The sequence below is a fragment of the Carettochelys insculpta genome, chromosome 1 (assembly GCF_033958435.1).
Source record: "Carettochelys insculpta isolate YL-2023 chromosome 1, ASM3395843v1, whole genome shotgun sequence".
NCBI classification, from domain to species: Eukaryota; Metazoa; Chordata; order Testudines; family Carettochelyidae; genus Carettochelys; species Carettochelys insculpta.
The window spans coordinates 213,762,440-213,783,369 of NC_134137.1; positions in this window are offsets into that span (position 1 = coordinate 213,762,440).

Here is a 20,930-nt window from a genome sequence, read left to right on the forward strand (position 1 = left end):
ACACAAAAACCTGTAGGAAAACATGTTAATCTCCCTAGACACTCAGTAACATTTAAAAGTAGCAGTCCTATAACAAAAAAAATTTCAAAAATAAAATGGAGAGAGAAATCTCTGAGCTGCAATTTATTTGCAAATTTGACTCCATCAACCAAGGATCGAACAGAGACTGGGAGTGGCTGGCCCCTTACAAAAGCAGCTTCTTTTCTCTGGAAGTTCACACCTCCACATTAGAATCTGATAATGGGCCACATCACCCCCCACCCACTGCTCTGCCTTGTTTTCTCCTCTTTTGATGTATACTACTGATAATGGGCCATTTCCACCCTGAACTGAATAGACCTTGTCAGCTCTTGCCCTCCCTTTTCCTTGGACTCCCCCTCTTTAAATCCTTCTCTGACACCCTTGCCCCCAACTCGTGCATCTGACAAAGCAGATCTTTACCCATGAAAGCTTATGATCCATAATATCTGTTAGTCTATAAGGTGCCACAGTACTTCTTGGGTCTCTGATAAAATCTGTTCCCCTTTTGTTTTCTGGAGGAGAGACTTACTAGAGTTTGGGGTATTTATAGCTAGCATTTCAGATTTGGCATAATTTAAATCTGGAGCTTTTCCCAAAGTTTTGGATTTCTTAGACATTAATGGTAGGGAAATGTTTGGTTTTAGTAGCGCTATTTCAGATGGAATATTTTTATTTTCTGTGTGTTCCTGGAAGTTTTATTCTTGTGATGGACCTCATGTTCCTTATCTCTGTGCCAAAGTAAAGGAGACAATGGACTTGCCTGTACAGTCCCTCTGTACAATTCAAACAGAGTTTAAATTCATTCACACATTGGGTTACTGTAAAGAGCCAATATCTATTTAAGAAACTGGGCCCAAGTCCATATGGGACAGGACTTGAAACAGACAGTTCCCCTCTACTCAGTGAGAGGTTTTATGTCATTACAGATGATTCCAAGTACTCGCCAGATATTGTCCAACATTTTTAACTTCCCCACCCCCACCCCTTCTTTCTGCTCTTGTATCTGATTTGTTATCCTTGATAACAATGTTTGGACCTCTGTGCTTTATATAGAGAGTCTGTTCTGGTAAGGCTATAGATCTGAAGAAGTGGGTCTGTCCCACAAAATCTCATCCCCTAAGAAATTATTTTGTTAGTCTTTAGAGTGCTACATGACTGCTGTTTTGTTTTGATAGAATACAGACTAACACGGCTACCTCTCTATTACTACTTAATGGATCCAGTTAGATATATTCTTCCATAAGAATACAATGCAGTTAGCTAGCTAGAATTTTTGCTCAAATATTTCTCATGATTGGGCAGAGAGAGGCTACAGGAGGAAAAGTCTTGTTCCTCTTTAGCAATAACAACCACAGTAGTGATTTTATAGGTTGTGGAAGCTTATCCCTTAACAGACTTGCATTGATGATTCCTTTTCAAAGGACCCACCTTTACCTCCTCACATACCCTGTAAAAATTCAGTTGGAAAGTCAGCTGGTCTTAGACTTTTACCACTTTCCAGACTTGCTGCTCAGACCTGTGTGCGGGAATTTCAGTGAGAAGGATGTGGTGGTGCTTTTTTTCTTTTTTGTAAATGTGGATCAAAATGTTATTTACATATAAAAGAGATCAAAATAGTCATACAATGAAAAAATTAAGTGGAGACAGTGATTGTTAAACTGATTTTGTTAAACATACTAAATGTATACAGTAATAAAGGCTTTATAGAAATTACTTTTTGGGATCTCACTGCACTATCTCAAGTGAAAAACAACATACTAAAATATTCCAGGTGCTGAGGGTGAGATCTGGGCCAAATCTGCCTACTCCCTGTGCATCTACATTCTCCACTCACAGTGCTAACCCCTTGCAGCAGCCCTCTCTGTGCACAGCACAGCAGGGAGAAAAGGCAAGGAACTGAACAGGGGGGGTAGTATTTTCACCCTTCACGTGCCCTGCCTACAGGCCTGCTATCGCCTCGAGGATTTTTTCTGTTTAGATAAAGTTACTTGATCAATTTGCTTCAGTTTGGTAAGCCTGCTTCTTCCAGATATTGTGGAAGAACTTCAGAGCTTGGAGTATGTGAGCTACATGTGTATGCTACATTGAAATAAGCTATTTCGATGAATAACGTCTACACGTCCTCCAGGGCTGGTGCCATCGACATTGGGCAGCACCACATTGAAGTAGGCGCTGCAGGGGAGCGTCTACACGCCAAAGCGGCACACATCGAAATAAGGGTGCCAGGAACAGCTGCAGACAGGGTCACAGGGTGGACTAGCACTTCCGGGGCAACAGCTAGCCGCTCCCTTAAAGGGCCCCTCCCAGACACACACAGCCTGCACAGCACGCGGTCTGCAGAGCCATAGGTGAAGCAGTTATGGAGCAGCAGCAGCAGCAGCAGACAGAGGTCCACCCAGCTGTCCCTGCAGGAGCAGTGCTCGCCCTGCTCAATGCCATGCAGGAGGCAGCTGATCACCTTTTAGTCACAGAAGAGGAGCTGCCCACAGAGGAGGAGGAAGCAACCCCAGACCCTGCTGCCCCGCCCCACACCCGGCCGCACATGCCGCCGGCTGTGGAGCTACCCCGCAAGCACTGACTGGTGGGAGCGGCTGGTGCTCGGCGAGTGGGACGACGACTGCTGGCTCCAGAACTTTCGTATGAGCCGGCAGACATTTCTGGAGCTATGCCAGTGGCTCACCCCCGCACTGAGGCACCAGGACACCGCCATGCGGCATGCCCTTAGTGTGGAGAAATGGGTCAGCATCGCTGTCTGGAAGATGGCCACTCCAGACAGCTACTGATCCATGGGGCAGCAGTTTGGCGTCGGCAAGGCCACCATCGGGGCTGTCCTCATGGAGGTAAGAGGACCCACGGGGAGCGGGAGGCAGCCCTGGCGGGGGAGGGGAGCCCTGGGAGGGGAGGGCCAGACACACCCTGCACACCCCTCATTGGTGCTCTCCCATGTCCTTCCCCTGCAGGTCGTCTGCGCCATCAATGCCCTGCTCCTCCACAGGCTCGTGCGGCTTGGGGACACGGATGCTGCCATCGTGGGGTTTGCCATCCTGGGCTTCCCAAATTGCTGCAGGGCTCTGGATGGGACCCATATCCCCATCCGTGCCCTGGAGCACAGCAGAGGATGCTTTCTCAACAGGAAGGACTACCATTCGGTGGTCCTCCAGGCCTTGGTGGACAGCCGGGGCCACTTCCAGGACATTTATGTTGGCTGGCCTGGCAGCACCCATGACACCTGGGTATTCAGGAATTCGGGCCTGTGCCGCCGGCTGGAGGTGGGGACCTACATCCCCCAGTGGGAGATCCCTGTGGGGGACACCACGATGCCCCTCGGCGTCGTCGCAGACGCGGCGCACCCCCTCCGGCCCTGGCTCATGCACCCTTACACGGGCCATCTCACAGCCAGCCAGGAGCGCTTCAACACGCGCCTGAACCACGCGCATCAGGTGGTGGAGCGCACATTTGGCCGCCTCAAAGGGCGCTGGAGGTGTCTCCTCACCCGCCTTGATGCGGGCCCCACCAACATCCCCCAGATTGTGGGCGCGTACAGCACACTCCACAACCTGGTCAAGAGCAAGGGGAGGCATTCTTTCAGGCCTGGGCTGTGAAGGCCGGCAGGGCCGATGTGCAGCCACCCGCTGCACCCAGTCGCCAGGTGGACCCCGAGGGGATCCAAGTCTGGGAGGCCCTGCGGGCCCATTTCAACCAGGCTGCAGGGTGAATGCTGGCCGGCCCCCCACTGCACCCCCCCCATCCTCCACAACACTCCCTGCCCCTACGCCCACACCACAGAGCACCCAAGAGCACCCCCCACACACTTTTCTTGCAAATAAAAATAGACCTGTTGTTCGTGAAACCACAAAACGGTGAATTCTCTTATTATATTATTACTACAAATGTATATTATTATTATATGATAAACAAACAGTGGAACACAAGGGAGGGGAGAACTATTTACATGGGGGGCAGGTATCATAAAATAACAGGCGTCTAATACAAACTATATACAACATAAAGGGGATATGTACAAAGGGGGGGGGGCCACGTCCTGGGCCCCACACCCCCTAATGTCCAGCGCTGGGGGTTGGCGGGCGTGACCCTCACCTCAGCCTCAGCCCTGGCCGAGGCTGGCTGGGGGCTGGGCGAACCAGCAGATACGGCCGGCGGGTGTCAGCAGGCCCCAGGTGCCCCTCGGCGGAAGGCCCCATAAGAACATAAGAACATAAGAACATGCAGAACATAAGAACATAAGAGCTTGCAGATGTGGTCTCCTCACCTCAAAAAAGATATATTGGCATTAGAAAAGGTTCAGAAAAGGGCGACTAAGATGATTAGGGGCTTGGAACGGGTCCCATATGGGGAGAGGCTAGAGAGACTGGGACTTTTCAGTCTGGAAAAGAGGCGATTGAGGGGCGATATGATAGAGGTATATAAAATCATGAATGGTGTGGAGAAAGTGAATATAGAAAAATTATTTACCTTTTCCCATAATACAAGAACTAGGGGACACCAAATGAAATTGATGGGTAGTAGGTTCAAAACTAATAAAAGGAAATTTTTCTTCACACAGCGCACAGTCAACCTGTGGAACTCCTTGCCGGACGAGGCTGTGAAGGCCAGGACTCTATTAGGGTTTAAAAAAGAGCTTGATAAATTTTTGCAGGTTAGGTCCATAAATGGCTATTAGCCAGGGATAAAGTATGGTGCCCTAGCCTTCAGAACAAGGGCAGGAGATGGATGGCAGGAGATAAATCACTTGATCATTGTCTTCTGTTCTCCTTCTCTGGGGCACCTGGCATTGGCCACCGTCGGCAGATGGGATGCTGGGCTGGATGGACCTTTGGTCTGACCCAGTATGGCCATTCTTATGTTCTTATGTTATGTTCTTATGTTCTCTCTGGGACCACTGACACCTCGCCGGTGCTCTCCGGGCCCTCCAATGGTGCAGCTGCGGAACACGGGAGGGAGAAGAAGAGTGGAGACAGCCGTTAGTGTGGCCCTCAAGCTGTGGCCCTTGTCCCCCCATGTAAATGCCCCCCCATGTCTGCTGCTGGTTCCCCATCCCCGTCCCCGGGAGATGCTGCTGCTGCTGATGGGTGTCCCACCCCTCTCCCCGGGGGACCCTAGGTTCCGCTCCCCCCATCCCCAGGGATGGGGCATGGCACTGTCGTGCTGGGGGGGCAGGGGCTGATGCACTCTTCTGAGGGACATGCCACTGCTGTCCTTGGGGCCATGGTCATCTGGGCATGTGGAGCGCCCTGATCATGTCTGTTGTCCCCCTCCCTCAACCCCGAGGGTGTGCACCGGGGGGGTACATACCTGACAGTCCGCTCCGACGGTCAGGGGACACCCTGTGGGCGGACGCCCTGCTGGAGCTCTGGGACGGCAGCGCGATGTGGAGCCCCCCGTTGCTGGAGGAGGATTCCCGCTCCTCCTCCTCCTCCTCCGGCATCCCAGGGGTGGGATCCTGGGGGGGCCCCTGGGTCCGGGGCTTGCCTCCGGGGCGGACTCCGCCTCCGGGGCCTGCCGGGGCTCGTTGGCCAAGGTGTCAAGAGTGGCCGGCGGGGAGGAGGTGTGCCGGGGGCCCAGGATTTCCCTGAGCTCCCTGTAAAAGGGGCAAGTGGCGGAGGCGGCCCCAGATCGGCTGGCCGCATCCTGGGCCCGGGCGTGACCCTGCCGCAGCTCCTTGACCTTAATCCTGACGTGGTCAGGAGTGCGGGCAGGGTGACCCTGGGCGGCCAGGCCCTCAGCCAGCCGAGCGAAAGCATCTGCGTTCCGCCTCTTGCTCCCCGTTACCTGGAGCACCTCCTCCTCGCTCCAGAGTCCCAGCAGGTCCCGGATCTCAGCCTCCGTCCAGGAGGGGCCCTGCTGCCTCTTCCCCAGCTGGCTGCCAGCCTGGGAGCCCTGGCTCCCCTTGGGGGGGGTGCCCTGGGGGCGTTTGGGGGGCTGGCGGGCAGCCATCACAGTGGCGGGGGGGTGTCTCTGGGCTGCAGGGAGGCGTGCAGGCTGGTCGCGTGGCTGTGCTGCTGCCTGCACGCTCTTTCAGCTTCCTGCACAGGAAGGCAGGGGGCGGGGAGCTTTAAGGGGCCACTACACGTGGCAACCATAGAGCTCAGGGGCTGGAGAGAGTGTCTCTCAACCCCTCAGCTGATGCCCGCCATGGCGGACCCTGCTATTTTGATGTTGCGGGATGCGGATCGGCTACACGTGCCCTAGTTCGACATTCAACGTCGAAGTAGGGCGCTATTCCCATCTCCTCATGAGGATAGCGACTTCGACGTCTCGCCACCTTACGTCGATGTCAACTTCAAAATAGCGCTCGCCACGTGTAGACGTGGCGGGCGCTATTTCGAAGTTGGCGCAGCTACTTCGAAGTAGCTGGCATGTGTAGACGCGGCTATAGAGATATTAATAAATATCAAAAGTAGTGCATATTTCATTAGGCTGGGCTAACAGTTTCTTGCTGACTGTTCTTAGTTGGTAGAATAATATGTTGCTCTTGAATTCCTTTAGAAGTCCAAGCCTAGAGCTTATCGCTTGTCTTTCCTCTTTCATAAAACATCTGCTTTGTATCTCTAAGGGCTTTTTCACAGGCCTCTGACATCAACATAGTCAACTTCCCTCTAGTATTAATTTTTTTCTGCATCTGTGTCTTCATGAATGCCTTGTAACCTTTTAATCTTTTGTTCTACCTCTATGTTTTGGAGAGTTCTTTTTTTTTTTTTGTAGAGATGCGCTGAACCTCAAATCACGATTGGGGGATACATCTTCTAAGGGAAATAGGAAGGTGTCTTTCTTATTCCTTTCTTGACGTTGCCAGTATCTTTGAGCTAGTTCATCTACACCGGGATTGTATGTGTGTTGGCATCATACATACAGGCAACTTGGAGGATGTCTAGAAGAGAGCAATAAAATGATACATGGTTTAGAAAAGTGTGACCAGCTCAGGGCACACTACCTCTCCTACCTTCTCCCCCACAAAAGAGCACAGATTCCAGTGCTTGTACCTTCATCCTATCCTTTCTATTTTAAGCTCCCACCACCATTTCCATAACAACCCCCATGCAACCCATCTATTTTATAGTACCGCTGTGCAGCTTCGACCTCTCTTGGGGCCTGAGGGGAACAGAGTTCTTTCTCCTGAGGCAACCATGTAACTGGCTCAACTAACCCAGGTCCCCAGTCTCTCTCCACTTCCTCAGCATTTCCTTCCTGCTTTTTAGGAATCTCTGGGCTCAGGGGTTAATTGGCTCTTTATCCCATCCAGCTGGCCAGCCTAATTGTCTATTGGAATCATTTCTCCTTGAGAATGCTGATGGGGATAATTAAATAGTGCCACATGCTGAAATACAGCATTATTTCCAGACATCCTTGGATGACTCCTGCAATGAGGTGTACAGGGATGCCAGAATAGCACACATGTTTTTTTGAGACAAGGGGCACATTTCTTAGATGCAGGCAACTATTTGGGGATGTCGCTGTATCCAGAGGTAACACCCACCAAGTAGACATAGCCAAACAGTGCTCTGCCTGCTTCCCCAGGAAGCTGTGAATGTGCTTGAGAGGTAAGAAAGCTCATGCAGAAATATGTTTGTCATTACCTGCATGTGAAAATACAGATGATGTTCTCTTTTATAAGTCTTCCTGTCCACCACCTCATTTTCTGTGGTTATTTGGTGTAACCCTATGTGGTATTTTTAGGGGATTAGTGTGTTAAATCTGTGAATGGTTTTGGTATGACTGTGTTCTATTCCATGGAGATGGGTAACTACAGTTCCTAGAGAAGCTAAAAACTGGAGATTGGTTAAGGTTCTCAGATTTTAGATGACTCCAGAGAGGTACTGTGACAGGGTATACCAACCAACCAACCAACCAACCCACACCCACACCCACACCCACACCCACACACACGCACCCCGTGACGGGATGTACCAACCCCGTACTGAGCAGGGAGTTGAGAGCCAGGCCTATTGGCTGGAAAAGGCCCCACCCTCAAGGCCTTGCTGGGCATGCTCCAACTCTAGGCCAGGTATAAAGGCTGGAGAAGCCTAGCTGTTGGGGCTGACCAGCAGGAGCTCCTGTGGAAGCTCAGGAAGTGCAGCCACCTGAAGAGCAGCAGCCACAGCAACTGACTGGGCAGCAGCTGCAGCTGCTGTAACAGCCACGTGAGGGGCAGCAACAGCAGTGGTGGCAGCCCCCACCAGAGCAGCAGTCCATGGCAGGTACAGGTGCAGGGGATGAGACCTGAGCGGAGGTGATGGGCCACAGCAAGAATGGGGTAGGAAGCAGCCCAGGGCAGGAGAATGGAGAAGGTAATACGGTGGGCTCAGCCTGTTGTGGTGAGGATCCCTGGTGGCTGGAGCCTCATACCCACCGCCACCAGGGCCCTGGGCTGGAGCTGGGTGGAGGGGGAGGGCCCAAGCTCCCCTGCCCCCCACCCCATGAGCCTGAGGCAGGGTGGACTTAGGCCACACAGGCCTGTGAACTGGGACTAGGCTGCAGAGGTCTGATTGGGCTGTGGAGCCCTGGGGGGTGATTCTGGGACGCTTGGCAGCAAGGCGGAGCAGGAGACCCTGCCACAGTTACCATCTTCTGGAAAGGCTAGTTCAAGGTGCACTGATCAGAAATCCAGGGACAAAGAAAGGCTTTTGATACAGAAGGCTGAAGGCTTTCCTTTTGATTCAGCAAATGAACTGGAGCTTTGGCTCTACGCAGATCCTACCCTTGCTGAAGTACTAGAAGGTATGTTGTGCTCACAGAGCTCAAAATTAAAATACTAGAACTGGAAGGGACCATGAGGTCATCAAGGTAGAAGATGGATGACTTGTGGAATGTGTGGTAAGCACACAGGAAGAAACCTTTATTTTTTTTCTGCAAGGGGAGGGGGTGTATTTTTGTGATACTTTTACCGTAAGTATAAACACACTCTGCTGAGAAAGCTGTGTGGTAACTTGTAACTGCTCACAGTCCCCAGACATAAAGCAGCGCAAAGGCATTAGCCATTTGGCATCTGGCTTGCTGAGGACAGCACAGTGAGGAAGCCATGTAGTCTTAAAATCCCTAGTCTGAAAGAAGTGGGACATAGGTTGCTGCCCAGAGACTGGTGATAGCTGGAGTCTGAGACCTGTTTGGCCACTCTTGGAGTGGGCCAAGGAGTGGAAATACAGGTGCAGTCACCCTGAAACTGTGAGTCATGTTATCCTGCCCCATGGCAATAGTATGGTGACAGTAAAGCCATGCAAATCTATTGTCATGGTACTGTAAGCTGGGCAAGTATGACCTGATCTCTGTTTTTATTGTGAAGTTGAACTTTTGATCAGATGCTCAAGTATATTAAGTAAATTGGGTCCAGAATTTTAGGTGCCAGACAGGGCTAAGTGGCCTGGTACCAGTGTGAAATTCTCTGTGGCTTTGCATTACTTTGACTCAAGGCTGGGCAAACACTAGCAGTAGTACCTATTTGTACCTCCTGAGTTTCAGTTTTGACTTAACTCAAACTCGGAGTCAAAAAAGTAAGAGCAGCCTTGCACAAACCCCTTGAACAAAAGTTGCCAAGTTTTATACTTAATATAGAGGCCTTTGTAGTGCTTTGGGCTGTCCTTTAATATGGTTGGTCATGAAGAAGTGCAGATGAAACATGAAGATACTGCATAAACCAAGTAAGAGTTCCTGAATGTCCTTTTAGATCAGGGGCTAGAAAGAAAGCAACAAAGGGTGGTAGCAAATTAAACATGTTTGATTCCAACCTAATACATTAGACATCATTCCTCTTATCAGCTAAAGGATGCAGGCCGCTCTGAATGTACAGCATCCCTTTCTGACGTATGCCAGCAGTATTAGAGGGCCTTTTGGAAGAAGAGACGCCTTCTGTGGTCCATGGTCTACAATATACAGAGTTGTTGTGTGTTTTTTTTTTTTTTTTTCTATAGTATCAGCTGCTATGAAAGTCCAACACCATTAGATCATGAAAAGGTAGCTCCACTCATGCTTTAAGTTTTAGCTTGCATTCCACATATTTTCAGTAGGTGGGCAGAATTTATTGTCAAAACTTTCACATACAAACTCTGTTAAGGAATAGAACTTCCAAGATCTACTAACACGCCAGTGATTTGTCTAGGCCAATATCCTATCTTGTCCAATACCATATACTTTTAAAAATTTTTTTAAAAACCTTGATAAGGACTATTGTTGGAGAAGTTTCTTCCTAATCTCATCAGGTAAAGGAAGCCCTGTGACATGAAGGTTTATATTTTACATGCTCATAATCTGTCAAATTCATCCGTGGATCTTCTTCCTATAAATGCATAATTCTTGGTAATTTTTTTGGCCTCTAACCCTGTTGGGAAGCCCAGTGAAAGACAATGGGCCAGCCAGTAGTTAGGATACTACTTTAGACTTCAGAGACATGAATTCAAATCTCTCCCTGCATGACACCAGATATTCCCATGTAATTGTAAGTCACTCTCTTTGTGCCTCCATTTCCCCCTTTTAAAAGGGGATAATAGTACTCCCCTACCTCCACACATCTTAAGAGATTAAGGCCATATCTATGATTCTACTTATGCCAGCAAAATTTGTCACCCAAACGTGTGGGGGTGGGGGGAAAAACACACTGAGCACACCCCCACCCCCATATGTTTTTTTCTGGCATAAGCGGTAGCATGAATAGTGCTGTGTTAGTGGGAGAGCCTTTCCTGCTGGCCTCATAACCCCCATTCCTGGAAGGTGGTTTTATTATGGCATAGAAGAGCTACATACACAATCTGAGTGGTGCAGCTGCATCAGTACAGCTGTGCCCTTCTAAGGCTACGTCTACACGTGCACCCAACTTCGAAATAGCTTATTTCGATGTTGCGACATCGAAATAGGCTATTTCGACGAATAACGTCTACACGTCCTCCAGGGCCGGCAACGTCGATGTTCAACTTCGACGTTGCTCAGCCCAACATCGAAATAGGCACAGCGAGGGAACGTCTACACGGCAAAGTAGCACACATCGAAATAAGGGAGCCAGGCACAGCTGCAGACAGGGTCACGGGGCAGACTCAACAGCAAGTCGCTCCCTTAAAGGGCCCCTCCCAGACACACTTTCATTAAACAGTGCAAGATACACAGAGCCAACAACTAGTTGCAGACCCTGTATATGCAGCACGGACCCCCAGCTGCAGCAGCAGCAGCCAGAAGCCCTGGGCTAAGGGCTGCTGCCCACGGTGACCACAGAGCCCCGCAAGGGCTGGAGAGAGAGTATCTCTCAACCCCCCAGCTGATGGCCGCCATGGAGGACCCCGCTATTTCGATGTTGCGGGACGCGGATCGTCTACACTGTCCCTACTTCGACGTTGAACGTCGAAGTAGGGCGCTATTCCCATCCGCTCATGGGGTTAGCGACTTCGACGTCTCGCCGCCTAACGTCGATTTCAACTTCGAAATAGCGCCCAACACGTGTAGACGTGACGGGCGCTATTTCGAAGTTACTGCCGCTACTTCGAAGTAGCGTGCACGTGTAGACGCAGCCTAAGGGAGCTAGTGTGGGCAGGGCCTCAGTACATTAAAGATTGAGGTGCATAGATACTCTGATGGGGGTCATTATATTTATAGCAGGTGTGCTATAGCTGAGGTTTACCTTAGTTTTCTGTTCAAACCTCTATTATTCTAAGTCCTCTGAAATCTGCATGGTTATTTGATGACTTCAGCTACTGTAGATAGTAACTTGTACAGCTAAGTTACACCTTGCATACAGTTTACTTCTATCCACTTTAGTTTCAACAGTGTTGCTTAATATTAATGTTTCTCTGTGGTTACTCCTTTTTACAACCAGTTCCCAGAAGACTTTCTGCACCCCTAGCTTGCCTGTCTAGGGAAACAGTTTTATTTCTGTAACTTTTTCAAATGGAATGACCAGAACGGAACATGGTAGGGTTGAGGGTTGTGTTGAGAGTTGTCTGGCACCATATAAATTGGAGATTAACAGGTGAACTGTTAAGTTTCAAACTGCTCAGATGAGAAAACTGCTCTTGTTGTAACTATTATGGATAGTCCAAACTGTCACATTTGATAAACAGGTTCCAAAATCAGAAGAGTTGGGTCCTGGGGCACTTCTGAGGTGGATGAAATCACTGCTCAAAACTAGGTTATACAAATCCTGTTGTGGCATAGTGATTAACTAGCCTCATCTGGTGGGTTTTTCTCCTCTCCTCCCTCTCAAATAATGGTTCTTCAGCTTGTTCACTAGTGGGGTTTTTAGTGAATTCTCACCTTTTTTCAGTTTCTGGAAACATAGGAAAAAATGCAAAACTAAAGTAAGAAGCCAACAGCACTTACAGCGGTATCAGTGTGAGCACGCTGTTGCTCACATTGGGTTGGGGAATTCACGAGATAGGTGCAGGCCAGCTCTGCAGCTCAACCTTATCAAGGCTTGGTTTGAAATAATGACACAGCCTTTGGAATAGTAAAACTGAGAAAAGGGTTGAAATGCCATTGCAAATGGTCAGAGCATGGATGTTACTGTTCCCACAATAAGTTAAATTTGTTATATATTTAAGTTCCTTATTCTCACTGAAAATTCTTGCTATACTCTCAGATTAGCTCCTTTTAAAACAAAAAGCAGTCAAGTAGCACTTTAAAGACTAGCAAAATAGTTTATTAGGAGAGCTTTCGTGGGACAGACCCACTTCAGACCATGGTCTGGCTGCTGGTGATAAGTATGTAGCACTTGGTCAGAGAACACATTTGTTGTCAGTTGAGCAAAATGGCAGGATCTGAAGGCTCAGCCTGCATACCACACAAAGCCCTTTCCATGGAAAACTCTTCTCAAGTCTGAATTTCATCACTTTTTAAGGTGACTTCCGATTGTAACCTGAGACATGAGCGAATATATAATGTTGTCAATGAGAAATAAAAACTTTTTGGAAATACTACATGTGGAACCTCTCTGGTCTGGCACCCTCAAGACCTCACTGGTGCCAAACAAGAAGTGGTGCGATACCAGAGGAGATCAATATTGTCTAGGATCATTACCAACACTTCCGCTGCTTACTGAGCTCTTAGAAGACATTAAAGGGTAGATAACAGCACAGAACACCTGAGGGCTGGGACTGGTGGCTGTAAACAATCTTTATGGGACCATGGGAAACTAGGTAATGCCCATGATAAGCTAACTGAAATCATGCCAGATTACGGATGTTGCCAGATGAGTTCCATACTAGAGGTTCAACCTGTAGTCAGTCAAAATCCTCCAAAGGTATTTAGGTGCTTAATTCCTATCAAAATGGATTGGAGGTAGGTGCTTCAATAGCTCTGAGGTCCTTGGCCTGCATGACTCTAGTCTAGTACTTAAATGTTGTGTTGGGTAGTGTCTAATTTAGCAAGGCCTTGTCAGCTTGTCTGTTCACTACTTTCCATTTCCTCGGGCACCACCTGTTAGTGATCGCCCTCTCACATTGGGGATTGTGTGTGCGGTGGACGCGTGGGAATCAATATGCAGGCCCCCAAATCCCCCCACATGCTTGTGGCCAATCTATCCAGTCTCCTACCAAATTCCCATGGGGCAGTCTCTGTGAGGTTTAGAGGAGTGTGGTAGGGGCGGCACCCTCAGTTCCACACGGTGAGGGAGATATCAACACCTGGAATTTGGCAGGACAGTTCAGCCCAAAGTCTCACATACTAAAACTGTTTCTAGGCTAACTGAAAAATCACTAGATTCAAGCTCCTGCAGAGCTAGTGGCAGTAACAGTCACTTCTGTGTCAGACTGCAGAGTTCTCTCTAGGTACTGCTCATTTTAACATCCACAATGGGCTGCATCCTATCCAAACACAGAAGATGGGGTGCCTCCTCGCCCCAAGGCTGTCGTCCTAATCCAGCACATAGTTACATAGTGTGGCTAACATGTGGTTCACATGTTATTGTTTCAGAATCATAAATGGCAGAGGTTCAGAGAATTATTAAAGAGTTAGATAGCATGCCTTGCAGTGATGGTAAAAACAAGCTTCATCTATTTATCCTAATAAAGATCAAGTTTAAGGGGCAACTTGATTAGTCTGTAAATGCCTACATGGGGAACGAAGATTTATCAAAAGAGTTTGCCAAGCTGGCAGAGAAAGGCGTAACACAAGCCCATGTCTGGAACCTAAAGTAGGCAATCTCAGATGTGAAATAAGGTGTAATTTTTTTAATGGGGAAAGTAATCATAGGGATGATTTATTAAGGGCCATTGTGAATGAAGAGATTATTGATGTTTTCAGAATTACATGCGTTACAATAAATATAAAGATCTGCTGGATAAGCTGAGTGACTAGGGAATGTAGAAATCTGATGTACTGGGCCCTATTCAACTTCCCCCAACACTAGTGTAAATCAAGTAACTCCAGTGCAATAAATAGTGCTCTGTTAGAGTAAAATTGTGAGACCAGAGCCAAGCCCATTGTAGGGTTTCACACCAATCCAAGGATTATCCACCATTGCCATTGTTGAAGAGAAGCTACAGGACAAGCACAAAGCAATTAGATTTAGAAAAGGGACTTGTTGGATGAGCTTGTCCAGTTCAGAAGTTTCCCCTTGTGGTATAATAGAGGAACCATTGAAGTTTGAATGGAATCTGTCAGTTATTTTCCTTTTGCTCTTTATAGCGCACATGAGAGACAGGTAATTTATGCCCTTGTACAGGTCTGAACTCAGGAGGTCTTTCAGGACCATGACTTAATCTCCCAGGGTGTGTCTGCACTAGCCAGCTGCTTCGAAGCAGCCAGCACAACATCGAAATAGCACCCCATCGCATCTACACACGCCAGGTGCTATTTAGATGTTGAAATCGACATTAGGCGGAGAGATGTCGAAATCGCTATTCCCATCTGAAGACGGGAATAGTGGTCTACTTTGACATTGAATGTCAAAATAGGGTGTATGTAGACAATCCGCGTCCTGCTATTTTGAAATATCGGGGTCCTCCATGGCGGCCGTCAGCTGAGGGGTTGAGACGCTCTGTCCAGCCCCTACAGGGCTTTATGGTCCCTGCGCGCAGCAGCCTATAAAGCACCACGGACCCGAATTTCCTGAGGCAGGAAGCTGAGAGCATGCAGGCAGCAGCACACGCACGTGCTAGCCCTGCACGCCCTCTACAGACCCCAACCCATGGCATCAAGCCAGCCTCTCGAGCGCCCTCAGGACTCCCCTCCTGAGGGGACCCAGGCACCCCCAGCAGCCAAGCCTGGGGGGGGGGGCAAAAAGAGGCAGGGCCCCTCCTGGTCAGAGGCCGAGCTGTGAGACCAGCTGGGGCTCTGGGGTGAGGAGGAGGTGCCCCACATGATGGGGAGCAAGCGGTGGAACGCAAAACATTCACCTGACTGGCTGAGGGCCTGGCTGCCCGGGGTCACCCTGCCTGCACTCCAGATCACGTCCAGAGTAAGGTGAAGGAGTTGCAGCAGGGGTACGCCTGGGCCTGGGACTTGGCCAGCCAGTCTGGGGCCGCCCCTGCCGCTTCTCCCATTACAGGGAGATCAGGGCCACCCTGGGCCCCCGGGTCACCTCCCCCCGCCCCCCCCCCCCCCCCCCCCGGCCACCATTGACACCATGGCTGACGAGCCACAGCAGGCCTCGGAGCTGGAGTCCGGCCCAGAGGCCAGCCCCGCACCCCAGGTCCCACCTGAGGAGTGCCCCCTCAGGGCAGCAGAGGAGGAGTCCAGCAGCGAGGAGAAGGGGCTCCTCATAGACCTCCCCTCCCAGAGCACCAGCACAGTGTCCACCCACCAAGCTTCCCCCAGCCGCGGCAATAGACAGTCAGGTATGTACCCCACAGGACACACACCCATGGGCCACAGGGCGGGGGCACCAGATGTGACCAGGAGCCTTACACTCACAGTGGACCCCAACTGTGAGCCGATGCCCAGGTGCCAGTCTGGTGGGGTAAAGGGGGTGATGCCACACCAGCAGCTACGCTAAGCAGCCAGGGCAGGCTGGGTTCTTTGGTTTGTGTTTAGTTTGGGCACAGCAGCAAGAGGAAAATTACACTTAGAGAGGCTTTAACAGTTACTTTTTATTTATACAGAGATGGAAACAATTTAACTACAACAAGTAATCAAAGTACCACAATTGGGCATTTTTGTTTATAACTTTACTAACAGTTAATAGGAAGCCGCTGGCAGCGATTTTACAACAGAAGCGGCTGCCGCGTGTAAAAGGGGGTTTTAAACTGACCGCTCAATTTATGAATGAAACCAAGATGGCCGCCGAGTGAGTGACAGGATAATGATTTTTCTCATGGTTACTAATGTTTACAGAAGGTAATTGCTGACCGCAGCTTGCCAATTAAGGTAAGGTAGGGACCCCCTGTGGTTTGATAGACAAGATAATGATTTTCTACAGTTCTATGTAAAAGATAGCGGAGGATCGCAGTGTTCTAATAGATCAAAGGGGTAAACCCGTTTTAAAGATAAGGTAAGGGCTCCCCAAGGTTTGAGTGACAGGCTAATGGTTTTTAGCAGTTTATAGCCCAAAACAGTTAGCACCCGCGGTTTTTAAAGGGGAAAACAACACAATTAACTTAAAAGTTTTAGACAAACTAGCTAGCTTAAACGGATACAAGTAATGTGTACACAAAGGCATGTTGGCAGGGGTGAAAATCACACCTGCTCTTAGATCTGGTGGAACCAGAGTCTTTCCCTCAATTCCTATAGGAAAGAAGTGTAATACAGGTGTAATTCTTACCCCTGCCTCCTAGATCCGGTGTGACCCAGAATCTTTCTCTCAATCCCTCGGGAAGAAGTAGATACGAACCAGGTGTCCCCAGTCTCTGGAGTTAATTCCAGACCTGGCCAGCAGGTGTAGGTGATTGAAACTCAAAGGGGGGTGGGCTGCCAAACCCCTTTATACCCTTTTTGTCACGTAGGCTTCTTCCTGGTCTCAAGTGGCCAATCGGGAGGAATGTGTTTTGAACCCCAGGTTTCCCAGGGAAGGTGCAAGGCTCAATTTGCACCTGTGAATTGTGGACAATTGGGCACCTTTGGAGGTGATGGGCGGAGATTCCCCGTTCCTCCTGGGGCAGTGATCAGGTGTGTCAATCACCGAGGTCAGCCAGAAGGGCAGCCATTAGCTAGCCCATTCACTGTCTGGTTTTTGTGTATAGTAGAGAGGCTGGGCGAGACAGCACACCTGCGTTCCCAGGACATCAAAGGCTGCCTGTCTCCCTTGCTTGTTTCTCTCTCTCTCTCTCCCAGTGGGGGTGGGGGGGGGAAGAGGAAGAAAAGGCCAAATGGGGGGTTCATGTCTGGCTACACCAACCCACAACCGCCCAGCCACAGCACGGTCCCAGGGTGGCGGCACGGCCATCAGTGCCCATCAGCACCCGCACCCATGAACAGCACTGTGCCTTAACCCCGGGGGCAGGTGGACAATGCTATGGGGACAGCCAACAGGGACGTCACACCCACCAATGGGGACGGGGACGGAGACCCAGCACCCAAGGGGCAGTGATGGGGGGACGGGCCATGGGCCAGGGCACAGTACTAACAGCCTTCCCCTCCCTCTCTGCAGCTGCACCATCCGATGCCCCTGGCAGCTAGGCACCCTCTTTTGTCCCCGACAGCCTGCCAGAGGTCAGCCACTGCCAGCGCCCTAGAAACCCCCAGGGCCAGCAGGATGGTCCCGCCACTGCCAGACCCTGGGAATGGCGCCTGTGGACCCCCAGCTCCTGGCAGCTCTCCGGTGGCAGACAGAGATGGTGAAGGAGACTCCGCTTCTAGTGGGAGGAGTCCACCCAGTGGTGGGTGGCATGGGAGGATTTCATGGGGGTCTTCCAGGACATAGCCGGGTTGATCCGGGAGGCCAGCTCCCACCCCCCACTGCCCCCTGGCTGCCCCCCCTGCCACTCCACCCATTGCCCTGCCGCCTCGCTGCCTGCTGCCCCACCTGCCATATCGCCTGCAGGTTCCCCGGGACCAGAGCCCACTGGGGCTGAAGACCAGCCAGTGGAGGCATCCCGGCCATACTTGCCAGTCCTCCCAGCCCCCAGCTGGCCATGCTGGAGACTGTGGACACGGGGGGGAGGGGGGCGGGTCGTGAGCCATACCCTCCGAGGGTTGTGCCCCTCTACCCCCAACCCAGACTGATGGGCCAATGGCTGAGCCGTCGGCTGGGCCCCCACGTATACAGTTGTCTCCCACGTATATAGTTGTCTCCCTTTGTATATTTGTTGTTAGCAGTTAGCAGCTTTCAAAAAAAAAAAGAAAAGTTTTATTTTCCAAATAACTGGAGGTGTGTGCTTGTTGGGGGGGAGGGGTGGCATGTGGGTGTTAGGGGTGGTGTGTGGGCTGTGTGTGGGGCGGGGTCCTTCGGGGAAGGCCACGGAAGTGCTCCAGGGTCTCACTGATCAAAGTCGGCCCGCAGGACCTCGTGGAGCATACCTCCTCACAGTAGGCCTGGCAGCTGGGTGCAGCAGCTGGCTGGGGGAAGCCCATGCCCATGTCGACCACCCACCCCTGGACAAAAGCCTCCCCTTTGCTCTCGACAATGTTGTGGAGCATGCACCTGCAACCTGGGAGATGTTCTGGAGGCTGATGGCAAGGAGGCACCGCCAGCGGCCCTTCAGATGGCTGAAGGTCCTCTCCACCACCTGGTGGGCCTGGTTCAGGCGGGCGTTGAACCGCTCCTAGCTGGCATTGAGGTGTACGGGCACATGAGCCAGGGCTGGAGGGGGTATGCCATGTCTGCCACAAGGCAGAGGGGCATGGTGGTCTCCCCAGGAGAGATCTCCCTCTGGGGGACATAGGTCTCCTCCTCTAGCTGGTGGCGCAGGTCCAAGTTCCTAAAAACACCGGCATCATGTGTGCAGCTGGGCCAGCTCATGTACATGTCCTAGAAGTGGCCCTGACTGTCCACCATGGCCTGCAGGACCATGGAGTGGTAGCCCCTGCGGTTTATGTATCTTCCTCCACTGTAGTCAGGGGCGCAGATGGGGATGTGGGTCCTATCCAGGGCCCCAAAGCAGTTCGAGCACCCCATGGCATCGAATCCGGCAATGGCTGTGTCCAGGTCCCCGAGTCAGATGACCCTCTGGAGCAGCATGGCATTGAGTGCATGGACCACCTGTGGGGAGGGAACACAGGCACCCATGAGGGTGTGCAGGGTGCCCCAGGGCTCTCCCGCCAGGCCTCCCTCCCAGGCACCCCTCCCTCCCCAGTCCCACACACAGCCCCCCCCACCCCCCAGTCCCCAATGGATGTGTGCCCAGGCCTCCTAACCTCCATGACGACGGCCCCGACTGTGGCCTTTCCAACTCCAAATTGGTGTCCCACAGAGTGGTAGCTGTCTGGAGTGACCAGCTTCCAGATGGCTATTGCGAACCTCCTCTCGATGGTGAGGGCGCGCCACATCCGGGTGTCCTGGTTCAGTGCGGGGGTGACCCACTGGCAGAGCTCCAGGAAGGTCTGCCAGTGCATGAGGAAGTTCTGCAGCCCCATGTTGTCGTCCCACTCCCACATGACGAGCTGCTCCCGCCACTCGGAACTGCTGGGGTAGCTCCAGAGGCGGGGGAGCAGCCAGCGGGGGAGGAAGAGGGGAGCCCAGTGGTCAGGGGTGTCCCTGTCTGCCCCCAGGGAGGGCTCCTCTGGCAGAAACCACTGGGCAGCCTCTTGGGCAGCACCTAACAGGGTGCTTGCCCCCTGGATGACTACCTGGAGGGCCTCCTCTTCCTCCTCCTCCTGCTGCTGCTGCTGCTGCTGGGGGTCTATATCTGCTCTGACTTTGTCTGCAAGAGTGTGGAGAGCATCCTGCGGACCTTGTGCTGTGCAGGTCAGGTGTGTCTGGGAGGGGCCCTTTAAAGGAGAGGCTTGCTGTTGACCTGGAAGGGCTAGTCCAGCCTGTGACCCGCTCCATGGGCTTTCCTGGCCCCTTATTTCAACGGGGAGCACTTGTGTGTGTGTGTGTGTGTGTGTGTGTGGACACTCCACGTTTCCTTCCAGAGCGGCTCCTTTCGACATTCCCCGTTGCTACTTCAATGTTGAACATTGACGGCACCAGCCCTGGAGGACGTGTAGATGATATGTGTTGAAGTGGCCTATTTCTATGTTCTTACGTCAAAATAGGCTACTTCGATGTAGTGTGCTAGTGTAGACGTAGCCCTGGTGTCCTAGACCACAGCCTTCTAACTTGCTGGTATAGATGGAGCTCAAGGCAAGCTGCTATTTATTGGGAGGCTGCTCTTCTACTGAAAATACTCTGAAGCACAAAGCTGGCCCTTAGTGTTCCAGTATGCTCGGTGCTGGGATGGCCACCCGGGAGAGACTGGAATATCACTTAGTTAATTAGCAGAGCATCCACAGTCAGCAGCATGTGCTTTTTACTGGTGGTGCGAATCCACATGTGTCTTGGTACACATAACAAAACGTATTCTGCACATAGATGGAAAAAATTAGAGGGAACGCTGCTGGCCTCCTCTAGAACGTCAAGGGCCATTTTGTGGCCCAGGGTTTTCCAACTGAGTGAACTCTGAAATCTTCAGATCTTTAGTGCAACTTAAATATCAAAGTAATAATCTCAAACGGATGGACGATAAGTGATTGACAAGGTTCATCTCCTTTGTTTTAAAGTCGCTAGGCAGCATGATGCATTTTTTTTTTTTCTAGATTCATAATGAGCCAATTTCAGCCATGGCAGTTGTAATATCTGGGTACAGTGACGGATGCCTTTAGAAGTCCATCATAGCTGTACCCTTACAAAGGGATGCCATCCCTAAGCACTATCTGTTGTATAAACTGTCCAGTACAGGAAGATATCTGGTTAAGTTGATTTTTCAAAAGATCAGCATATTCAATAGAAATTCAAGCTGAAAGAACAACTTCAGTTACTGGACAAGCCTATTTTCTGTCTGGAACCCTTGCTCGACAACAGTTTTGAGTTGTTGGGGTTTTTTCCCCTCAAGTGTACC